At 33.0% G+C, this 25,756-nt stretch overlaps 1 protein-coding gene across 13 annotated transcripts in view; it reads left to right on the top strand.

Moving 5' to 3' along the window:
- Positions 1-25,756, top strand: part of LOC145255607 (SLAIN motif-containing protein 2-like) — a 291,352-nt gene that overhangs the window by 113,078 nt on the left and 152,518 nt on the right. The gene's annotated exons all lie outside the window — the stretch shown is intronic.

The raw sequence follows: 25,756 nt of genomic DNA, 5'->3' as shown, positions 1-25,756 counted from the left end.
TTTCACCACTGTGGCACTGTGCTTATAGGATTTCACTTTTTAGATATACTGAGTAAGAGGGGCCCTTTCAAAATCAGTGCGTCTGCTTTCCTCTATACACCCCACTCTATCCTCCTGTGCCTGTTGTGTTCGCCTGTAGGTGTATTTTTATTTGTATACAAGGTGCTGTGCTACTACTTGCAACTGGCTTAAAACGGTGTCTGAAAAAGGAGTTGTATGTAGATCAGGGAACTCTGGTAACTAAACTAACCCCCAAATCCACTCGAGCATTTATTAGGGGAGGGAGATTTTTTTCATAGTCGCTATATGTCTCCATTCCCATCCCCTGCACATTTCCCCCCCCCCTCTTGCAACTTCTTCCTGAGTATTTCAGTGCTAGCACTTGGCTCAAGGCCAACTTGCCGACACTTGGCTGGCTCGTATACCAATCCTCTTTCGTATATAACAACTACAGCAGATGCTTTGCTGGCTCTTAAATCAAATTGTCTGACCTATATATCTGATATTATTTATTTGTTTATTTACTGTTTAGAATATCATTTTTTTTTTTTTATTAAAAAAAAAAAAAAAAATTAAAATAATTTCAAAATATCGGCTCAAAATAAAAATAAAAAAATTAATTTGCAAAACTTTGGGATTTTGTGTACAATGTGATACTAATACTTTCTTGTCAACTACCTGCGATTCGAATATTACAAGTTTTACTTTTTAATTCTTTTTAATTGGAGTCACTTGAAGAGTTCTTGGCAACTTGTTTCAATTGCAGGCTTCCCGATTCTAAAAACCCTACCTATATTTATAAAACCTGTTATTTTAACTGTCACTTGGAGTGAAATTAATTCTAATGACCCTGTGGTTGTGTGCCTCATGTTTGTTTTTTTTGTTTTTTTCCAAGTTGAAATGAAATTGATAAAAACTATGCCAAATTTCAACCAAGCTCCAACCCCTGCCCTATCGCTGCAATATTGCATCCTTCCGCCTGTTTTACAAGTACTTTAATGGAATGTGCTCTGATGAACTCGCAGCACTGGTGCAGCGGTGCAGCCTCTATGTAGATACCCACAACTAACCTAACAAGCAGCAAAATCCAATGCCTTCACTGTAGAAATCCCCCGATGCCAAAAGCCTTTTCTCTGACAGTGTCTTCCTTCAGACTGCTAGACTTTAGAATTCCTTTCCTATATTCTGCCCCCCCCCGCGATTGTACTAACATGCAGAAATTTAAGTGTAATGTGAACAGGCATCTTGCTGCTCAACTCCCTACTTAGTGTTTCTGTAAGCATGGTCCCTAATTCATAATAGTCTCTTACATCTCAGTAGTAATTTGCCTTGTATAGTGCGTATACAAAAAAATAGATAAAACTATTTTTTTTTTTTTTTTATGTATTTACTCTTTTAATAACGATCAGTCATCCTCGTCATCTAGTCATGGTAGTGATTCTCATGCCATCACACGAGGTAGGTTTTTATAGGTGCATTGTAAGTCGTCTGCTATTTGCTTGAAGTAGTTTTTGTGTGGTCTCCCCACTGAACTACATCTTTGTTTTGGCATCCATAAAAGAACATCGCTGACGATTTCATCCTTAGCTTCTTAACAGTAACCATCAAATCTGGTCCTTCTCTCTTTGATCAGAGCTAAAATCTGAGGAAAGTATCTGTATAATTGCTCTCTCGCGGGTGCTGTCGCAGGCACAATCTCTTAAATGTGACATCTTTTATAACTGTTGCATTTGTGGAGACGCAAATAAATGGGAAGTGTTATGATAGATAATTTCATTTATTTTTAGAATTGGAAAAGATCTGCATTTTTTTTTTTTTTTTTAAATTACACTAAGCAACAACAGTACCCAAATATCAATTTTTTAGTCCAGTTCTTGCAGAGGACAGTTTGTATTTTATTTGTACACTAGCCTGGGTACCTGGCATTGCCCGGGTGTTCGGAGGTGTGTGTTAAGCAAAAAAAAAGAAAAAAGTTGTAGTAAGCAGGCAGGCTCGAACCCGTGATGCAAAGGAGAAAAATAAAGTGGAGGTGTGTGTAAAGGTGTTGGTTGAGCAAGCAAAAAGAAAAAAGTAGTAAGCAAGCTCGAATCCGTAACACATCAGAGGAAAAAGAAACAAAAAAAACAACAATCTTACCGAGTTGGCTGTGACATCACAGGCGGTTGAAATAACGCCTTTTATGCGACATCGAGAGTTAGAATGACTTGCAAAAAGTGTTAGCAAAAAAAAAAAAAAATGACCCTCCCTGTAGAAAATTGCCCAGTTGAGGCTGTAGGAATTAATGTTTTTGGCCAATTTTTTTCGATATTTGTTGTCCGAAGGGTTGAGCTTCAAAATGATACCGATCTCGTGAAAATCTGTTGCCTCTGTTGAAAGTTTTAGGTAGACATACAAACATACATACATACATTGAAACAGACAGGTGAGATTTATATTATAGATGTTAGTATTTTTATTAAAAGTAGTATGTTAATTTGGACACCCCCTCCATTCACACACACACACTCATAGCACACATCATCCTCAGTATGGTTCTGGCTAAAAATATACTGCAATTCTATCCAATAATTAGGATATTATAAGTGTTTGTTATTATTAGCAATAGTAGTAATATAATTTAGATCCCTTATTATGAACACAATATTCCAGAAGATTCTTAATGCCAAATTTGGAATTCTATTCAATAGTTTTGGATCCTGTAAGTACATAGTAGTGATTTTTTTTTTTTAGGGGAAGACAGGAAAAAACATTGGCCAATACTTGATGTATCTGTAAAAATCAAATTGCATCCCTTAGAGGATCTTTTGCTGAATAAAGCTCACTTAAAGAAGTTAATATGAGCTTCCACCACAGCTCCAAGTGGGACCTGAACCTGAAGCATGCATCCTTCATGGTGTCCTTTTGAAAGATGCCTGAACACCAGTTTGAACCTGGCAATCAATTTGTCCTTGGTGTTGCTGACAATACAGTCTACTGTGCTCTACACATAATAATGCAGTTGAGTTGCGGGCATATGTTGGGTGGTGAAATTGGAAGTTCTCAGACAATCACTTCTGGATTTTTCTCAGAGGTGTGACATGAGTATGTCCTCCCTGTAGCCATCATCGCCACTCGACAACAATGAATAGCGATGCAGTAGAGTTATCTAAATTGAGTCCGATTCCTTTTTAAAGATGTGGGTCAGCATGATGTAGTTTTCACTGGAAACATGCCACAGTTTAAGAGACTTCATGCGGATTATATGCTAGGTACAAGTGGTTGTGTACATTGTGCAACTCGTGCTGAAGATAACCAAAGAATACTCAGCTCTGCTAGGTGTTTGAGCTTATTGAGGATTTTCTTAGCTTTTGTAAGTGTATTCTCTTCAGCTGTGGTAGTGAGTAGTTAACCCTTGCAACTCTTGTATGAGAAGTAGTGAAGATTATTGCTCAGTGCTTTCTTCATAATTGACATTCTAATGTCTATATCTAAAAAAAGGTCTACATGGCCTTGTCTGGATTTTGCCGCACCTTTTTGCAGTTTCTCTGCAAATTTTGTTGTGCTAGCATAATTAGAACTATTGCTATGATCTTTCCTACTAGCCACTAATTCCATATCTCCATCATAACTTTCCGGCACTGAGCTGCAGCTGAAATTTCCAAATTTTTCAATCGAGCATGAATCATCGTGACAGGTTAGTTTTCCAATATTCCAGTGCTTTCCAGTTATGCATAAATCTGTTCTCAAATCCATCAATAATTAACAGAAACAATTGTCTGTTGCATTTGTGTAATACTTAAAAGAATCTGAAAAAAACAAAACAAAATCAAATTTATACTTACACTCTATACATATCGACGTTAGACTGTAAGTTTTTTTTTTTTTTTTCATAGATAGTAGTGTTGGGACGATTAATTGGAATCGAGAATTGGAAAAATCGGAACTTTTGTGGGTATCGGAATCAGAAAAATCTGTGCCTATTTTTCGATGCCAAAAAAAATGATCCTTTTAATTGTATTTTTTTTATTTTAATTTGTTCAAAGCAAAATCTTCTACTGCTGATAGTAATAATAAATTAATGAAATTCTATTGATTTTAAACTAAAAGTAAAAATAAAATAGATTGATTATCCTTTACAAGTGTATTTTTATATTTGATAAAATATCTGCATATTTAACATGTGTTTTATGGTAATTGTGAAAAATAACAACCTTATGGTGAAATATTTAGTGATTTATTAAGAATCAGAATTGGTAATTGTATCAGAAGAGGGAATTTAGTACGAAATCGGTAATTGTATCGGAATTGGGAAAAATCGGCCCATCACTAATAGATAAACTAATCAAAGCTATAAATATCATTAGACTTTTATATCGTAGTCTAGACAAGCTTATTCTATTTTAGTTTCATCCCGGTAGATTGACTTGCTTTCTTGCTTTTTCCTTTCTTTAATAAGAAAATAAAATTAAATGCATATGTATTCATGGTTTTCAGTTTGATTTATTAGACAAAAATGCACCAAACATTTCTATAAAAATCTTTGTTTGCTGACCACCTGTCCACCGATACACTTGTGCCATCCATGCAGAGAAGTATAGGATTACATTGCAAATTAATCATCCCTCTGGGCGATGAGCTGCATACTCAAACCATCAATGATGTCACTGCAATAGACGGTAGAGACTTCAGATTGAGAGGGGGTCGGTGGAGGACGCAGTTGGGAATCATTCGACCTGCTGGCAATAAAAAATGTGGCAGAGGCAGTCATTGTTAAAAACTTCTAACTCTGCTGAGCAATCTCCTTTATTGTCTCACAGCCATATAAAAGGATTGACCAGACGACAAATTGATAAATATGCCTCATTGTTGATATTAAGATCTCCTGACGCTCCCGTAAGCATAAAAGACATTTTATTATATCTATATCCTAGTAGATTCAAGGTTGGGTATAGAATACTAGCGAGAGAATTCAATGTAATTACAGAGCAATATTAGCCAAGTTATATGGTAGAACATCAAACAAAATCTTTTAGACCAGATGAAAGATTAAAAAAAGCTATATTTTTTAACAAAATAGCAAAAATCTGTTCCTCAAAAAAGAAATAAAGAGCAAGACCAGGGCAGGGCAGGGTAGGGGAACTTGTATGCAAATTCGTATCCTTTTTTTTTTTTTTTTTTTTTTTTTAATGATATCTAATTAGTTTAGTTGTCTAAAGATTGTGTCCTAATGCAGATAAACTAAATAACTACATATAACTGACATGGATTATACACATACACAACTGTATTGTAAATGGAAAGTTTGAATTATCTACTAGACAACATCCTTGTGTATCTTTGGTCTTTCTGTTAAAAGGGTTTGTCAAGAAAATCTGACATTAGGATACTTCATTCTACAAGTAAAAAGTGGAATATCCAGCTAAGTGCTGTTATTTGACCCCCCCCCCCGACAAGGCTATACACTGACTTATATGAGGAATGACGCACCTTTTTCTAGTGATATTACCTCAAATAACAGCACTTAGCTGGATATTCCACCAGATTAGATGAATTCTTGTTCTGGAATCGAGTAAGATCAAGAAATCATAACAAAGTATACTAGAACAGTTTAGTGATCAATTAGGAAGAGGAAAATTAATGTTCTCGATCACTTTACTAACGCAACATTTCTGAGATGAACAGAACTGTAATAGAATATTCAATTATCTATGTATTTCATCTATTTTATGATGATAAAAAAGAACCTATATTTTCAAAGCAATAAAATATGCCTAAATTTGTCTACATTTGTATGTATAGTGTCCTGCAGGCCAGCTTCAATTTTGCTGCTTCAGTTGTCTCCTTTGTGGCTTTACCAGGCCACTAATATCTACATAAACACTAAATCCAATAGTGTTCAATGATAAACAGAGCATTAATATCATTTTATTTGGATTTTATTGGCCTGTCGATATAAATCAGATAATATAATATAATCTATAATATAAATCTCAATCATCGGTTTGTGTGAATGTATGGCTGCCAAAAACTTTCAACAGATGCGACAGATCCTGACCGGATCGGTATCGTTTTGACAAATATCTAAAATTGGCCCAAAACATTAATTCCTTCACCCTCAACTGGCCAGTTTTCTACAAGGAGGGGTCGGTTATTATGTCACCATTTTTGCAAGTCATCATATCAGTTGGATTGACTACACTTAATTTCACGTTCGGAACTTCCAGTCGGATGATGGAGACAAGTTTTTTTTTTTTTTTTTTTAACCTTTTTTCTCCTTTGCGTTATTAGTACGAGCCTGCCTGCCTACTACCACTTTTTTAATTTGTTTTTTTAACACCTCTGCCTACTGTTGTTTGGACCCCCCCCACACCGCTACTACCACTTTTATTTTTTACCCCCCCCCCATTCCTTACTACACCATCACACACACTCGGACAATGAGCACCTCCACTACTCTGTTGTTTTGATTCCTCCCACCCCACCTCGGAGGTTCTTTACTACACCACCTAAATATTACAGGGAAGGGCTGTCCCTTTCCCATGTATATAAGAAGAATATTAGGTAAGTGAAAGGAAATTAGGATAAGCCTAGAATCGAACCCTGTAGGCAAAGTTAAGAAATGGAATGTTAGAAATTAAGTCTATAGTTAATTCTTTTAGAAATCTGAAAATTAAAAATGTCAGCTAAAAGAATGAACAATGCAAATTATATTGTTTGAAATAGATTAGATAGAATTGAAGGTTCTTTTATTGTCAAAAGTCTGTTGGACAAACATATGTAAAGCCACGTAAAATTGGTCACGTTTGATAAACACACTTCTGACATCATAGACAAAGGACATGTCTCCATATTATGGGTTCGGATTTTAGTCAGGAGTCAGAGAAAGTCAGTTAGAGAGTTGATCAGCCAAGAGTTGACATAGTCAGAGGAGAGTCCCCTTAGAGGCGAAGGGTAGAAGATTAACCATGTAGATACAAGTGAATTTCTGACGTCAATTGACCGGTCGATCAGATGAATAAACAAGTCATCATTATTTGTAACTGTTTTCTTGCGTCATCCTTCACGAACGAAAAAGGTAATGTGTTTATCATATTATAATTTTTTTTTTTTTTTTTTTTACATAGGGGTCACCACTTATCAAGGCCCGGAAGCTATTCAGGGATAAGGGTTATTGTGTGTACAGTAATCAATAGGATAGTATTGGAGATGTGATAACGTGTCTTACTTAAAGGGGCGATTCATCAGCAATTTGTTTATGCTGGACTTGACATCCAAGTTGTAATCAGGTGGGAAACAGACAAACAGAAGAGAGTTCCACAGGCGTGCACTTCTAAGAAAGAAACTTTATTCATGGAATCTACATTTTGATTTAGGCACAGATAAAGAGTGGTGAAAATTACTGACAGTGGTTTCAGCTAGACGGGTGTTTTTCATGAAAGATTGGCCAGAGATTGGAGCTCAGATGAGCACTTGCCATGGAAGTAACGATAAAACAAAGACAGGCTCGTAACGTCTCTTCTGTGAGAGAAAGATTGCAGGGAAGAGGAAAGGGCATCCCCCACTAAGCCACAAAGTCTATTTTTGCGTTGACATTTTCACAAAGTCATCGTCTTGATTGGATTGACTATGCTTAATTTCAACACTCGGGATTTCCGGTTGGGTGATGGAGACATCGGCTAAGACGTTATGTTTTTTAACCTATTTTTCTCCGTCGTGTTATGGGTTCGAGCCTGCCTTTCTACTACTATTTTTTTTTTTAATCTCTCTTCACCCAAGCTGCCTATTGTTTTGATCCCCCCACCTTCTACCACTTTTTTTTTTACATTAATAATAATAATAATAATAATAATAATATAAATTGGCTTAATTAATAAAAGGCAAAGTTTTCATAACACTATAATAATCTAAATATTTTTCAAGATACACATGAATAAACGAGTGATATTTTCTTTGCATTTGTTATGAATGACGTGGGGTAGAAAATTTTATATGATACAACGTTCAGCTTTTAAATTATTTTACTCTGTAAATAAAGACCACAACATCCACAACTCTTAAGTGAAGTAATAAAATGAGTTCAAATTAATTATGACTACTGGAAAAACTCTTAGTAAAAAGTAATGGGTACTTAAAGCATTCTACTAATAGTTCATGTATCACTGTTTTTTTACACATCCTGTGTGTGTTGGTTTATTCAATTGTCACCGGAAGGAGCAGATCATTAGAATTAATGATTTGGGGTTTACGTTTGTTTAACAAATTAGTTCCACTCTAATGGCTTATTTATTTATTTATCCATCATTTGTAACATAAAATCTGGTTGAAATTTTTCATCCTCCACTCTATAATAAAGACAAATGTGTATTTATTTGTGTGTAAATATATATATATTGTTTTCACAAAATCAAGGCAACAAAGATCGGATTGATAACAAGTTGTGTATTTTCATTATACATTACAATCGTTTCGTGGCTGTTCGGACAATTTCAAACCTTATATCGTAAAGAGTATAACAATGAAAATACACAACTTGTTGCTATCAATTCGATCTTTGTTGTCTTGATTTTGTGTAAATAATATATGAATGCTCGATTACAAAAACTGGTAATTTTGAAGCTTACAAATTAAGTCACCTTATACTGACTTAAACTTTATTGGTATATGAACAACTAGCGGGGTGGGGGGTACCCAGGTGTTTAGAGGTGTGTGTGTTGGGGGGGGGGTAGTTGGCCGGGTGTTTGGAGGTGTAAAAGAAAAAAAAGTTTTAGTAGGAAGGTAGACTCGAACCCTGAAGCCTTGATGCAAATGAGGAAACGAAATGGAAAAAAAAAACCCTGAAACCTAACCATCTCTGCCATGAGGAGAGAGGAAGTGAAAAGCATCTTAATTTAACGTTTATAAAGTGAAATTGACAGGTGCGAGAAAGTTAAGTCGTGTGATGTTTGACCTTGGAACATGACGTGGCTGCAAGCCAGTTTTCGCTTTTTTTTTAATACTGAAAAGCATAACGAAAATGCGGTGATCGAGAAAAATCTTGGAAATAGTGCGTAAAAGTCGGGCAAATTAAAAATAGACGCGAACCCCAGTCATAACTCATAGATATTATGATTTAGACATTATATAAAAAGTTTTAAGGAATGAGCCGACCGAGAAGCCCGGCGAAAAAAGCCTTTGGCGGACATACACAAAAATGCACACACACTAACACACATTTTCGCTATATATAGATTACCAAATTATCACTTATCTGAACATAATTACATTGATACACTGGTTCTCATTAGATCATGAAGTTAAGCAACATGTCTTGACCCCCTTCCCTACTAAAAGAAAGTGAAAAACTGAATATTTAACAAATAAAAGAAACAGTCCCTGCCCTCTCTTGATTTTGGAGTTGTTCAATTATGTTTTTCATCTATGAAATTTATTTTTCTCAAATTAATCCTGTCTGTAGAATTTTTTATTATTTACTAAGATTTAACTCTGCTAGAGATCTTTATTCTGCCCCCCCCCAAATCAACAGAGCTTATATCATTCCTGTAATGATCAGGTCCCTGTTAGTTTTGCGATGTGAGTAAACTTCTGTGCAGTTCTAGTAGGTCCAGCCTCCCACGTCTGACCTTCTCTCTTTGCGAAGGGGTTAGTTTATTGCTAATCGCGTGAAGCGTCCTTAATGGGAAATGCTGACGGGGCTGTCCAGGCACTTTTTGCAGATCAGAGTGCCCCTCCTCTGGGGAGCTGACTTCTCAATCTCACTTTGCGACCCTGGTGTTTAAGTTCTTGCGATGGGAGAGAACTGAATTAATTTACTATGGAGATTTTATTATTCACTTTACTCTTTGATTACACACTCAAATTCAGGATTATCCAAATCTATATTTTAAAAAAAGCTTAGTTAAACCTTACAAAGGAAGTTTACTGTACTAGATAAATTCTGCATATTTTTTTTTGTTTCAGCAGTGTAAATATTTCCAAATATCTTTGGTTTATGTTGTAACTCTAAGTATGAAATGTGTTAATTCTTTAATTGCCACATATTTCAAAATTATTACACTATTGAGAGAACTTTTTTAAATTTTACTATTAATTTACATAGTAGATTGAACCTACTCCTAATGCTAGTAGATGTTACATTGTGGACTCCACTACTCTATCTATAAGACATCTATATATATAAAAGCGAAAATGTGTGTGTGTATGTATGTGTGTTCGCTTTTTGTGTATGTCTGCAAAAGGCTTTTTTCGTTGGTCTTCTCGGGGGGGGGGGGGTCGCTCATTCTTAAAACTTTTTATATCACGTCTAAATAATAATATCTAACGACTTAACAACGGGGGTCACCTTTCTATTTAATTTGCCCTACTTTTACCAGCTCGCCGCGTCTTCGAAAAGCGAGGGAAACAGTAACTGGCTTGCAGCGCAAAACTAGGTCAAACATCACACCACTTCCTCGCACCTGTATATTTTACTTTATAAACCTTATTTTAACACGATTATCAATTCCTCTTCCCTCGTGGCCGAGGTGGTTAGGTGTCTGGCTTTTTTTCCCTTTCGTTTCCACCTTCACGTCAAGGTTTCGGGGTTCAATCCTACCTTCCTACTAAAACTTTTTTTCTTTTTTTTTACACCTCCAAACGCCCGGCCAACGTTTTTTTTTTTTTTTACACACACACACACACCTCCAAACAATCGGGCAATGCCGGGTACCCCCCGCTAGTCTATTATATAAATCTCACCTGTCTGTTTAAATGTATGTATTTTTGTATGTTTGCTTAAAACTTTCGACAGAAGCGATGGATTTTCATGAGATCGGTATTGTTTTGAAGCTTGACACTTCGGACAACAAATATCGAAAAATTGGCAAAAAAAATTAATTCCTTCACCCTCAACTGAGCACTTTTCTACAAGGAGGGGGTCGCTTTTTTCACCAATATTTTTGAAAGTCATCCCCTCTTATCGATTGACTAGACTTAATTTAAACCTTTGCCATTTCCGGTTTAGCGATGGATGCAATGGCAAAGATATCACTTTTTTTTTTTCATATTCTTTTCCTCGTTTGCAGTACTGGTTCAAGCCTGCCTGACTACTACCACTTTTTTTTTTTTTGCTCAATACACACCTCCAAACACCCGGGCAATGCCGGTCACCCAGGCTAGTTATTTATAAAGAAGAAATTATACCAAGATGCACCCATTCAATCTATGTATCTAGCATTGAAACACAAAAGGATGTAGAAATAAAACAGATGAAAATGGTTTTTAGGAGCTAACAATTTCAAATGATTTGTTTAAAACATAATAAAGGAATGATTAAATTATAATGCTATAATGATATGCGTTGCTGAACCATGTTGGTAGTGGCCATGTTGAATCTCAATTGCATAATGCCATTTACCATGTCTCTTGCCAAGAGCAGATAATCCTGCTTCAGTGTCTCTTGCTAAAGTTAAATCTTTATTCAGTATTTCTTAATAAGGGAAAAAAAAAAAAAAAAAAAAAATTCATAAGTCATAAAAGCATTATCTCCCTTTAAACATGTTTTTAGAATGGAATATGATTACCTATTTAAGAAAATTTAAGTAGGATAAATCAACTCAAGTCAATCTGATCTAAATCCTAGGCATGTTATTCGGTGTTGCGCACAAACGTTTATAAAGCTTAGTTAGGTAGTTCCTATTTACTTACCTTCCTACGATGACAGAGTTAGACACAAGGTCAAGTTTTAATGTGGGGAAAATCCAGCTCCCCAAAAAGGGTCACTCTGTAGAGGGACAAAAATAAAAATTGTCTCGGTCTAGGATTTCTCCTCCACTGACTGAGGACAGAGAAAGTGTAGTATCTGTTCTGATACTACACTTTGTTCTTAACCAAAAGGTCAAGGAAAAGAACTTTAGCAAGAGAGAAAAAAAACCCCTCTTGTCTAGAAATATAAGGTTGCATTTAAAATAGAAGCTATTTTCAAACTTCCATTTATTGTGAATCGTTTACTATTGACATGCATACTTCTGTGTAAGACGTGGCACAGCAAAATATGACTTTAAAAAAATGGAGTGAATTCTGAAATGCTATAAATAGCTTGTTTTGATCGAACCTCCAGAGCAGGAATAAGCAGCTTAGATGAAACGCTATTTTTTTCGTTTTGTTATTAGTACACTTAAACGGATTTTGAATGGATTTCTTTTGAACTAGAATTTGCTTTATCTATTTTATGATTTTAAAATGGTAAATGAATTGCTTGAACAACTAAATATTGCTGGTTATTTGGGAAATGAAGCTTTACTTGGATTTCTGGATATAATATAATTAGAATCCCTCAGCCTAACTTAAAATACTGGATATTCTCCAGATTCCTTGGTTAATCTATTTGATGACAAAGTAAGTACAGGATGCTTTGCTTTCCATCATCTCATTATCTATTTGAAGAAAACAAGACTAAAAATGAGGACATGAATCTCAGCAATGTTCTTCTGCTACTATTACTACCAAGGATTTTAACTTTTCTCACATAGGAGGGAACTACTTTCTCAAAGATTTGTTTATCCTTATTTCAATGGAGATTCTATGTCGGTCTGTAATCTGTATTCTTCAAAGATTACAAATTATTTTTTTCCAAGATATCAAGAATTATAGCCTATGTTAACATTTATACAGCTCTTCCGATGTATATTCAGAGGTAAATTTCATTCAAAATATTTTTCATTCATGTATTAGAATCACATAGTGCTAGTGTGATTGCAAGTGTTAGAAATGAATGGAGTAAGTTCCGAAAACTTCTGCCATTACTAACTAGCAAAGCCAGGGCTTTACGTTGCGAGTGAAACAGTCGCATTTATGAGTGTTTTTTTGTTTTTTTTTTCAAGTGACAACTAAAAATAATCAAAACGTTTATGTTTTGGTGATTGTTTTTTTCACAGACAATCTTTCAAACCTCATTACTTAGTGAAAAATGTCTTTTCAACCTTTACTTTTTTAATAAAACAAGCAAAGTAAAATTATTTAAACAATAAAAAGTTTAATAGAACAATATACTCTTAACAATGTCTTAAAAAAAAAACATCTGAAGAAATTTGAATATTTGTAGCTTCAAATCTCAACCTAAAATTCGGTGCATATTTAGAAATGACACTTATAAAAAAAATACAGAAAAATCTTTATGATGTACTTATCATGGGATGAAGATCTCGTATTTTAAAAATCACGTGGGTTTAGCTAGTAACATTTTTATTTGACCAATACATAAAAATATTTAGTTGTCAAAGGCCAACTAAAGATAAATTTTTCCGTAAAGTCCTGAAAGCATTACCACTGTTGACTAAGGGAAGAGTCTATCAGGCATGTGTGTACAGTGTGGTAATGTATGGAAATTAAACCTAATCATCGAAGGTTGAGGATATGCGTTGCATAGAGAGAAATGATATGATAGATGTGTACGTAATATTCCTCAAGATCTTAGATCTGATAGCCTCAAAGAAAGATTAAATCTGAATAGTATAAAGAGATGTGTGCAGGGCAATATTTTTTAATTTAAAAAAAGAGAAATTTTTTTTTAGTATTATTAGGCATGGTAACTAAGTATTGGATATCACTAACAAACTAAAGATTTACTTCATGATTGTAATTTTCTTGTTTGATCCGTACAAGACATACGGTTGCTGAAACATAAGGGTATACTGTGATAGGGCCAGATTTATAGGTGATAGGGAATTGGGCAACAAGATATTTGTTCATATTACACTTAAACTTTTAGTCATTCAACTTGCCTCATACTTGTCTCTTGTCACATGTATTAACTATATAGTTGCCAGGCCTCTATTTGTTATTGGCCTGCATGTGTCAAAATATTGTATGGTTTTATTTCTGTAGGAGGTATTTCTCATATTAGACAGAAATAAGGATTGTGAAGAATTTTTTTTATCATATTTACTATTGCCAAAGTTAATGACTAAGCAGGCATCTAACTTTAAAACTTACCTCCTCCTCCCATCAAAGCTTCTCATGGCTTCTGTTGGTTTCTTTCCAAATTTGTGTTATCTAACTGATAGTGGATAATAGACATTGCACTGCCTTTAGGGAAATAATCTATAGAAAGATTACAATTGGGAATATCGCTGGTATATATTATTTCATTCATTAATAGGTTAGTGTGTGTCTGTTTCTTTTTTAATGTTTGTGCTTTATTTATTTTTTTTATTTTTTTTTTTTGTGTTTATTTACGATAAACAAGCGAGGGTGCTCGGCCTTGCTGGGTCGTTGTAAAATATGCTTCAATATATTTTAATTTGTATTATTACAGACTCAATTCTCTATTAATATTATGTTGTACCTAATATATGGTGATTTCAACAATTAAAAAAAAAAAAAATGACTTGGGTGGCATCAGCTCGAATCAAAGCCAAAACATTTAGCGCTTCAAGGTAAGAAAGATCTAATATTAAACGACTTGAAGAAATGAATTGAATTTGGGCATGCGCAGAAAGAAATCAAAATTTATCAGCTAGGTGAAATGAACAGTTTGCATTTCAACTTGTTGATATATTTCTGTATGCGTTATTTACCAACCCAAACAAAGATTTTACTCGTTATAAACCATCGTTGGTGTATGATTAGTATTTCTTGTTAATTTCAGTGTTATGTGACCAGTATTTTCAGAGTTTATCGGTTAAATATTTACACACTGATACAAACATCTATTGTTTTATTTAGATAGATAGAAGATGGTAAAGATTAGTAATATTTATCTACTTCGCTTTCAATATGGGTAGTTGAGTCATGTGATCTAAACACAGAACGATGCCTGTTTTGATGAGCGGATCATCTTTATATTAATACGATAGCGTGTGTGTTATTTTGTATGTCACGCTTACATCTTTTTTCTTCCAAGTGACTGTCGTTTAATTGTTATGACCTACCATTTCTTGTAATAAATAATTTTACCAATAATTCTTCATAAGTAAGTTTTGGTTTCAATTATAGCTGAAGGAACTCAAGTTATATATATATATATATATATATATATATATATATATATATATATTTTCTTAAGTTTCTGTTTCGATTTCTATTCACACTGATGCACCCAAGTCATATGGATAATTTTTTTTTTTTTTTTTGTTGAAATCACAACTTTATAACATATAAGAAGCGATATAAAATTGACTCTATAATAATATATACGAAATCTGCAGAAATTAAAATATCATATTTAAGTGCATTTTATGACTGGGCTATGATGGAAGTCGCTGCTAGCTTAGATAAATACTTTTGCCGTTTTCACAAAAGAGTTACAATAATATTGGGGTGTCTCCATTTACACTGAACATCCACAGAATGCCAACATCAATATATCACTAGGGCTAGGACAACAGCATATTCTTTTCATAGTTTTGACTCTCAGGTGTGTATATGCTTTTATACAGAGTGATGTGGTTTTCGGTTGATTGTCTGTGTCGGATATATATTCAAGAGTCAAACCAATGAAAAGAATATGCTGTTGTCATAGCCATATATATTACATATGAGAGTCTGCTGTGGAATTTTCACAGATCCCACTAGTGATGATGGCTATAATGTAGTCCGACAGTTTCTTATCTTCATTTTTTTCTAATTTTGTCTCATGCTGAGATTAGACGTTTTGTGAATAACTTCCTGCTTTTCCTGTCTGTCACTTGTGCAGCATGCTGGGATCATGGTGTCAGTTGATCTCCTATGTTTTAAGTGGCCTATCACATAACTTTGAGCCATTGACATCAATGTGAGACACAATTTGAATCATTTCAGATGACTGATAGCGGGTGATCTGGTTGTACCAGTTAAGATATTGTTGTGCAACACAATTTCTCATGGAAGCCTTTACAGTGAGACCAACAATTTTCTCCATTTGTTGCACTGCAATCAGGATCATGTTGCCTAAGCAATAATAAATATTCAGAATTCAATGTCGTATTATGATTTTGGAATAACATATACACACTATTTATAGAGTACTTTTGGAGTAGTTCATTCTACCAGTGAGAAGTGTCTTGTCAATCTCACAGGTTTGATTTAAGGTAAATGTATTATTGAACTTGTTACTAGAGTTAAGTAAGATTAGTTTTTTTTAAAATCTGATTTTGTAAGTTTAATTTAGTTATTTTTTAATGGAAATGCTCCAAACAAGACATCAAGCCACTTAATGTAACGGTAAGGAGCTAAAAAAAAAAAAATCTTCAATAGCTGATGATAAGTGTTTAATATATAGATTAAAACCCAGAAAACAGCAATCTTCCCCTTTTGTCAGAGACATTGCTCATGGAATGTGAGAACTGAAGGACAAAATTAGAGCAGCAAAAGTTATGACATTGCCGAAAGTAAGTCTAGGGTTCACTTCCATTCTCCTGAAATTATGACAGTATCGTTTGATCATTGAATCAAATTGTTATAAAACGATAATCAATTTTGTTAAAGTAATATATTTATATTATGTATTATTGGGATGCCAATAGCTTTCAAAACTTTCAATCTTTTAATACATGAGGATTTGATAAGAATTTTAAAGCTAAAAATGACTTAAATAAGTTTTTAGATTTTTATAAATTCCTTTCAAATTTCAAAGAGTGACAGTCATTTTTTTTTAAAACCCAATTATTAACACACAAGCCAAATGCATTGTGGTGGATTTATTTTTTAATCATTCTTTTTAAAAGTTTGTTTAATTACTTTACTAGCAGGGAGACTCAACGTTGCCCTAAATTGAATGAGGATCAACGAATATTCCAGACTTCCAATATTGAAATTAGTGAAATCGCCCCTTTTTCAATCAAATCGATTGATTACCTGCTCTAGTTAGGGACCCACTGTGGTGCATCAGGAGGAAGATTCACATACCTCCCCACAGTGACTTAGTCCATAATACATTGCACTGTAGACAACCTACTGTTGATTTTATAAAATTATTTTTATATAATAGCTTCAATTAACATTTTAAAATGTAAAAGTCAAATATCATAGTTCAATTATGCTCTAAATAAAAATGTTCATTTCGAACATGCTCCTGTTATAACAAAGAACCTGTTGTTGATTTTATATCCTGGGCGCTTCTGCTTGTGCAGTGATAAAACTTCTCAAATGCACTTGTGATGTTAGGCTGTATAAGGATGTTAATTCATTATTAACTGTTCATTCTTTAATCGGATTTTTTTCGATTATTGATTTTCGATACTTATCAGAGGTATTCCGATACAAACCCTAAGAAAACACTGAGACGCATAAAGTACATTTGTGTGAAATTAAAAAGAAATCTGCCCAGCCAGTTCAGAGTTCATAAGGAGCAAACTTACACACACACACACACACACACACTGCCTTTTATGTATAAGTAGTGATGGAGATGCTATAAGGCTTTTTATTTCAATAAATAGATTTAATAATGAATAAATAAAAAAGAATATAAAAAAAACGCATACAGACACACAAGAAGTTTTTCTCATAATTATGTTAAAGTAGAAATTAGGTTAACTCCGATTTACCAATCAACGTCATTAGAATTAACTGCCAATAGCATCTACTTTGTAAAAGTTCCAAACAAACTATTATCAATGAGGACAACTCACACTGCATCTTAGCAGATGTGAACAAATATAAAGCAATTATGATTACGTTGAACATAGACTTATGATTATTGTGCTTCATCTTCTTTTTTGATTGTTTGCCAGTTTGTTTCAGTGCTTAGTATTATTATTACGTTTATTTTACATCTTCAGCATCCGACTTTCTAATATTTTAGTTGTTATTTCTTTAAATCAAGTTATTCTCGCTGTAATTCATTTTCCAGTTGTTCATCATGAAATCCTATCTATATAAGAAATCTGTTTAAAGGATAGAAAAATATTTGGTGCTTCTTCAAGATTACATTCATAAAAACAAAACGTTTTGTAAATTGGCCAATTTTGGAGGTGCAAACTCCAATAAATTCTTAAAATATTGGTGTATTTTAATAAAAAAACAAATAGTTTTTGTATATTTAAAAAAATTTTTTTTAATTATAACTGTTTCCTGTATCTGGGCGAAACTATGGCAGCATAAAGTTCACACAATTTTTTTTTACATTTGAGTGCTTTGTCAACCTGCGCAAAGTCATGCAAAATGACTAACTAATCATAATCCCACCACCTTTTGGACCTAAAAGTCCAGCCAAGTCCTTGATGGTTGTTATTTAGACTCTCAGCTGTGCACCAACAGTTCATTTCAACTTGCCAACATATTTCTATAACTTTTGTGCATGCGCAAATATATAACTTAAAGTGGTTTAATTAAAAAATTTTTTTAATCTATCTGCTGATAGCTCAAGCGGTAGGGAACGCAGCTGGAGCGCTGAATGTTTTGATTTCGATTTTAGCTGATGGCACCCAAGTCATTTTTTTTTTTTTTTTTTTTCAAAACTTTTTAAATTAGTACTATATACAGGGCTTTATATTGTGAGTGAAACCGTTGAATTTACGTGTGGTGTTTCCAAGTGGTAACTAGAAATAATAAAACGTTTATCTTTTGGTGATTATGTTTCTTTCACCAACAATCTTCCAAAGCTCATTACTGAGTGCAAAAATGTCTCTTCAATCTTTATTTTCGTTTGTTAATATAACGAGTACACTTATTAAAAAACAAAATGCAGAAAAATATTTATGATGTATGTACTTGTCACGGAACAAAGATGTCACATTCTAAAAATCATGTGGGTTTGGCTAGTAACTTTTCTATTTGGCTAATAAACGAAAATATTTAGTTGTCAAAGATCAACTAAAGATAAATTGGTCCATAGAGTCCTGACCAATACACTTGTGCCACCAAGACAGAGAGGTAGAGAGGAAAATTAATTCTTCTTCTGGGCGATAAGCTGCATAAGCAAACCGTTGGAAACGTTACTGCAACAGTACAGATCGCAGAAACTTTAGATTGAAGAGTTGGCAGAGAACAGCAGCTGGGACATGGTCAATTAGATTATTGCTATACTTCCAAAAGGAAAGTACATCTTTAGTGGCTTACTAAACAGAGTATTGCCATTTATTATTAATAGCTGAAGTCGCCATCCATTGTATTACAGTAGACCAAAATGCTCATTATTTTGCCGTTTAAGTGCATGAAACATCAAAAATATCACAAAGCACTCAAATGTCAAAAATAGTATGCATTTTGTGCTGTCATAATTCAAAATGCAATACAAACCAAGAAATACGCTAGCTCAACCTGATCAATACAACATAACTACGTTGAAACACCAGTTCTTTTTACATCATTGAAGTTAAGCCACATATAACCTGGCCAGTACCAAATGAGTGATCATTTGGGAGCACTATGCACTGTATGTCACCTTCCCATGACCCGGATATACATGCGGTTGGGGATCGCTTGTGAATTACATGCTCCCTATAAACTTCCTTCTTCAGAGGAAGCCAGCATAGTTCTTCTAGGGTTAAGACTACACTAAGTGGTTTGTTCGTTTAATCTGACCATTGTGAATGCTATTGTAACAACAGCAATAATTTATTTCCCTGCATAGGTAGTTTCTTTAGTTACTACTCCATAAAAAAAAAATAGTTTCTGATCACATTTGAACTCTTTCTAGATCTTACTAGGCTGCCATGACAGATTATCAAAATACACCCAAATTTTAAATAGAATAAACATCATAAAAATTGGCTTATTTAAGAACGACTTTTTTCATGCCAGTTTGATTGTAAAGAAACATCAAATGCTCCAATAAAAATGTTTTTATTCAAATGAAATATATGAAAATATAATGGAGAAACTAAGTTGTATGAAGATAGAAGATTGAAATTGTAATAAATCTTGAATCTTAGCATAAGTTTAACAAATGGTTTTAATATAAAAAATTATAAGATGTATGAGAATACAAAAGGGGACACAGTAATAAATATGTGATTTTTTATTTATTTCCAGAATTAATATACATCGTTCATTCGTGGAGAATCGAGAGGAATCGATTTATTGTCTGCTTTTGTTATTACTCTTATTCCTGATTACTTTGTTTACTTACCTTCGTAAAAGGAAACAATTCCATATTCGTGTCCTTATTCGTTTGTTTTCCTTGTTTTTGTATATCTTTCCCTGTCTCTTAAGTTCTGTAACAAGATGCAAGTTGTATTGATGCCAGGCCAATACAACAAATCATTGACTCAGGCCTTCATACCACTCATGCCTTAATTCAACCATTCTCAACGTTTTCTCCATTATCGACACCTCGGCTTCATGTATTTCTCCATTTACCCCATACAAAAAAAAAAAAAAAAAAAAATCATAGCCATCAAGTGACAGAAAAGCAAGGTCAAAGACAATACTTTGTTTAAAACTTTAAGTTTTGCATAAAAATACTATTATACATTTGTGTTACAAAAATAAAGAAAATCAAATTTTAATCCACAATGGCAAGCATGAAATTATGATGCTATTAAATACATAAACAGGTCTTTTATTTCTGGTCCTGGATATGACCTTAAACTATATCCGATGGTGAGGCCCAAGCTTGCAGGCTTTTGGGAGTGTGGAGCCACCCTTTAATTACCATTGCTCCCAGGTCCACTCTGACCCGGAGTGGTAGTACGTTAGGGTCCCAACTATAGGTTAAATAGAAACCAACTTAAAAAAACAAATATACTCTATTAAAAAATTCTTCAAAATCACTGGATTCGGCATTAAATATCCTGAAAAGGGTTGATATGCCATAAAACAAACAAACAAACAAAAATAAAGAAGATCAATTTTTTTTCTAAATAGAAAAATTATGAAGTTAATTTGTATTACGGTTTTTAGAGAAATTACACAATCTGAAAAGAAATAATCATTTTTTTTAAATTATCAGGTACTTCAATTATTTACTCCCGACTATATAATTTTTTTTTACCCCCTAGAAGTAAATTTACCCCTGGCTGAGAATCTCTATCTTAATGGGTTGAATGTAAAAAAACATAGGATTGTCTCTCTGTGAGATTATGGCACTACAAGTCTCCCATCCGTTAATGTTCAGCTATCAGTGGAGAGGTGATGACATACTTTTCAGAAGTCATGGATCCCAGATTTTGTGAGTGACCTTCTGTTGGCAATCTTTGTCTGATTAAGTTTATCAGTTATGTGCAGATGTGGTCATTATGGTCAGATATAAAAATGAATTCTGGTAATGTAATAGTTGTATTGTTGTCTTATGTTTTTATCACTTAAAGTGTGTTTGATTCCATCTATGTCTTGAGAGGAAACACATCTATATATATAAAAGCCAAACGTCTGTGTGTATGTATGTATGTTTGTTTGTAACGCTAAAACTTTTGAAAGACGGAACCAAACTTGACAAATTTGGTATCATATCGAAGCCCCATCACCCGGATGACAAATATCGAAATTTCACATCAAATGGACCACTAGAAGTTGGTCAACTGATCAGTTATCTTCGAGGGGGGCCCAAAAAACCTGTCATTATCTATATATATATATAAAAGACAAATGTTTGTTTGTAACGCTAAAACTTGAGATGAAAGATTCCTCTCCCCTAAGAATAAAACATATGTTCAATATCTGCTTTTGTTTTTTCATTGTTTATACGGTCCCGAGCAACGCCGGGTAGCCCTGCTAGTCTATATATATAAAAGCCAAACGTCTGTGTGTATGTATGTATGTTTGTTTGTAACGCTAAAACTTTTGAAAGACGGAACCAAACTTGACAAATTTGGTATCATATCGAAGCCCGATCACCCGGATGACAAATATCGAAATTTCACGTCAAACGGACCACTAGAAGTTGGTCAACTGATCAGTTATCTTCGAGGGGGGCCCCAAAAAAACCTGTCATTATCTATATATATAAAAGACAAATGTTTGTTTGTAACGCTAAAACTTGAGATGAAAGATTCCTCTCCCCTAAGAATAAAACATCTGTTCAATATCTGCTTTTGTTTTTTCATTGTTTATACGGTCCCGAGCAACGCCGGGTAGCCCTGCTAGTAGATAATAAAAAAAAAGTAATGCTTGCATTCTGAATAAATAGATTATGGAGAACAGTGTTAGGGGCAACTTTTCCACTTACATGAACGATGCGGCATAGTGAAGAAGTAGTTGAGCTATTTCTCTTTGGGTTTAAAGTGGTAAATGTATGTACTATTGAGATCTCCATCTCTAAATAATCTTATTTGTAGTTGATCTGCTACCACAATTGGCTTTCTTTTCTTTTTTTTTTTCTCACATCGTCTTGATGATATATTGTTTTCTTTTAATCTCCTAATTATTATTATATATATATATAAAAAAAAAAAAAAAAAAAACCCTGACATTTTCCAGTTTTTAACTCTTGGTCAAATGTGTAAGGGTGTCTTTTCTGTACCGAAACGCTGTAATTTTCAGTATTGAGTTATCTCCTCTTGTTGATGATTTTGGGATTGCATTAGCTTGTCTTCCTTTCCACATTACATAATTATATGTAAATAATATATAAAAATTTGTTTATACTCTGATTCTATTTTTCATAATTTCATCTAAATGATTATTTTTTCTTTTTAGATGACATTGTAAATCAAAAATTAAAATAAATTTAACAGCTCTGACACTAACCTGGAAAAAAGATAATCTAATACCAATAAAATCAGTTGAAAACATATTGACAAAATAAAAATTAGCCAGGTTCATTTTTTTTTAACAATGAGTATATTGCTCAAAGCTCATAATTATCATAAATGGATTATTTTTAATAGAACGTACCCCCCCCCCCCCCCCCCGAAAAACATTCACTCGTCTAACTACAACCACTATGAACAATTTCCCCTACTCTCTGTGCCTAGAACTAAACAAAAATTCTATGAGCAAAGTTTTTTTTTTCTAGAACTGCTCACCTGTGGAACTTTATACCTGACTACAACATAGTTGATTTCAAGTCCAATGTGATCAAGTTCTTGTCCTCTTAAATAATCAAGTTCTACCGAATTTCCACCATAACCTATCATTACAGTGTTGTCTCATCCACCTCCCGACGCTCATTAATCCTTATTCTCGAGTGGCCTTTGGGCCTTGATAAGCAGTGACTGTGTCATAATTATGTATTTATGTATTGAATTATTCAACTGTATTTATGTATTGAATTATTCAACTGTATTTATGTATTGAATTATTCAACTGTATTTATGTATTGAATTATTCAACTGTATTTAGGCACTTTAAGTAAGACAAACATATGAATGGAACATTGTTGATATGCTTATCAGATTACAGTGGAGTTAATAGTTTCAGTTTCTTCCCTTCTGCTCATCATCCATCACTTAATGTCCTGTTGTCTTACACCCTCCCTTCCTTGCATCTTTCTTCTCCCTCTCTTGTGAGACGTTTTAAGTCAGCATCCTGTTTGACAGTTATAACCAGATTGAGTCTTGGATAATTTTGTTTATGCAATTGCTTATCATATCTAAAATTGTTGCTTTTAGCTGGGAAGCTGTTATATGTGTGTGTGTGTGTGTGTGTGTGTGTGTGTGTGGGTACGTATACACATATACATGTATGTATACACATACATATATACATACAGGGTGTCCAAAAAGTCACTGAAGGGTTTTGAACTTAAATAGATTCTTTATTTTTCATATTTTTCTGTAATTTTTACACAATTTGATTAAGACATTGAAAAATAAAAAAAATTAAAAAAATGCAAAATTCAACCAATTTTTATTTATAAAAAATATCTTTTAAATGTTGCCCATTTTCAGCTTTGCATATTTGTGCTCTTTCCAAAACATTATTCATGACAAATTGCCTAGATTGCGATTAAACTCTTTTATTTCAGTCCTGATGTTTTCCTTCAATTCTTGCAGGGTTTGGGGTTTGACGTTTCGAGGTCTGCCAGCTCGTGGAATGAAATAAGGAAGTTAAATCGCAATCCAGAGATTCTGCAATTTGTCATGAATAATGTTTTCAAAAGAGCACAAATATGCAAAACTAAAAATGATCAACATTTAAGACATATTTTTTCAAAAATAAAGATTGTTTAAATTTTGCATTTTTTAAAAAAAATCGTCCAATGTCTTAGATTGTGTTAAAATTGCACAAAGATATAAAAAATAAAGAATCTGTTGTTTAAAACACTTCAGCGACTTTTTGGACACCCTGTGTGTGTATGTATATGTGTGTGTGTATATATATATATATATATATATATATATATATATATTACTAAATTATGATTATGATTATATATATATATATATATATATATATATATATATATATTACTAAATTATGATTATATATATATATATATATATATATATATTACTAAATTATGATTATATATATATATATATATATATATATTACTAAATTATGATTATATATATATATATATATATTACTAAATTATGATTATGATTATATATATATATATATATATATATATATAATCATAATTTAGTAATTTAAATTTTATGATGTGAAATGTTTAAATTTCAAATCTAGAATTTTTATTATATGCAAGACAAAGAATACATTTCAATAAGTATATTTCCTTAACCTATAGATTTTCGATGTTTACCCATCTCCTATATATATGTGTGTGTGTGTGTGTATACACACACGTTTATTTATTTAAAGAACAAAACATTGGTAGTAAAAGTTTCCCTTTTGTTGCTATTTATCATATTTTGTCTTTCAGAGCTAGTCATTTATGCATTTAGATTCAAACACATATATATATATATATATATTTTTTTTTTTTTTTCAATAAATATTAATTTTATGTTTTTTTAAAATAATTTTTACAATTTTTATGAAAATAATTCTCCAATTTTCCTCGGAGAACCAATACATGAATTGGAAATCAGTAAGAGAAGAAATATTGCACCTCTACAATAATGAAATTAAACATTTTAATATTACTATTTATTAACTTTGTATTATTTGGACAATTATTCTCATTTTGTTGGGCTGATGGAATGAAAACCGTCTACTCTTGTAAAGTGAATGAAGATTTCAGTTTTAAATTTTCCATAGTTACCTCAGTTTGACTATAAGATTCTCAAATTTGAAAAGATGCATCTGAAGAACATTGGACGTTACATCGGCCAAAACGTTTTGAATCTCTCAACCAAGATGAGACTATTAGTCAATCCTAATGTAAAAATTCTGAAAACGATTTTATTTCCAGTCAACATATTTCTTTTATAATTATAGATCTACTGGTATGCCCATGCACTCTTTATTTTGTGCTTCCTCAAAGTTAAATCTTATTCCAAAATTCGAGAACTCTTTTGTTGTTGTTGGTTATATTAAATCATTTCACCCTAGCTATCTGCTGTAAGTGATAATTTCAAACCAAACCCATTTAATGTATTGAGGTAGTTTATTCTCAGTCCATTATTCCAAAACTAAATGGTTGATTACAGTTGTATTTAAGCATCATAATTTGTATTCTTAATCTTCTAATATATAAAAGGCTATACGTTTGTCTATCTGTCTGTCTGTCTGCGCATTTTCAAACTCTATCTCTTCCAAAACTAAAAGTCGCAGAGCGGCACTAGGGGCCTAAAATGATTGGATTTTTTATGGACCATTCTTTTATGGGTCTTTAACCAGTTAAAATAGTTTTTAAGGGATCAAAAATGGGTAAAAATTGAAACAATCATTATATATTTTGTACATTCATCTAAGTTTATTTTAATCAATTTATATGTGTGTCACATTGGTACAGTGGTAACGTCACCAGCTTTGAACACTACGGTTTTGCTTTTGGTTTCAATTCTAACTCAATTCAATTAAATTACTT

This window comes from Euprymna scolopes, chromosome 3 (assembly GCF_053919585.1).
Source record: "Euprymna scolopes isolate OS-2025 chromosome 3, ASM5391958v1, whole genome shotgun sequence".
In the NCBI taxonomy this organism is placed as follows: domain Eukaryota; kingdom Metazoa; phylum Mollusca; class Cephalopoda; order Sepiida; family Sepiolidae; genus Euprymna; species Euprymna scolopes.
This window is presented reverse-complemented; position numbering and strand designations above follow the sequence as displayed.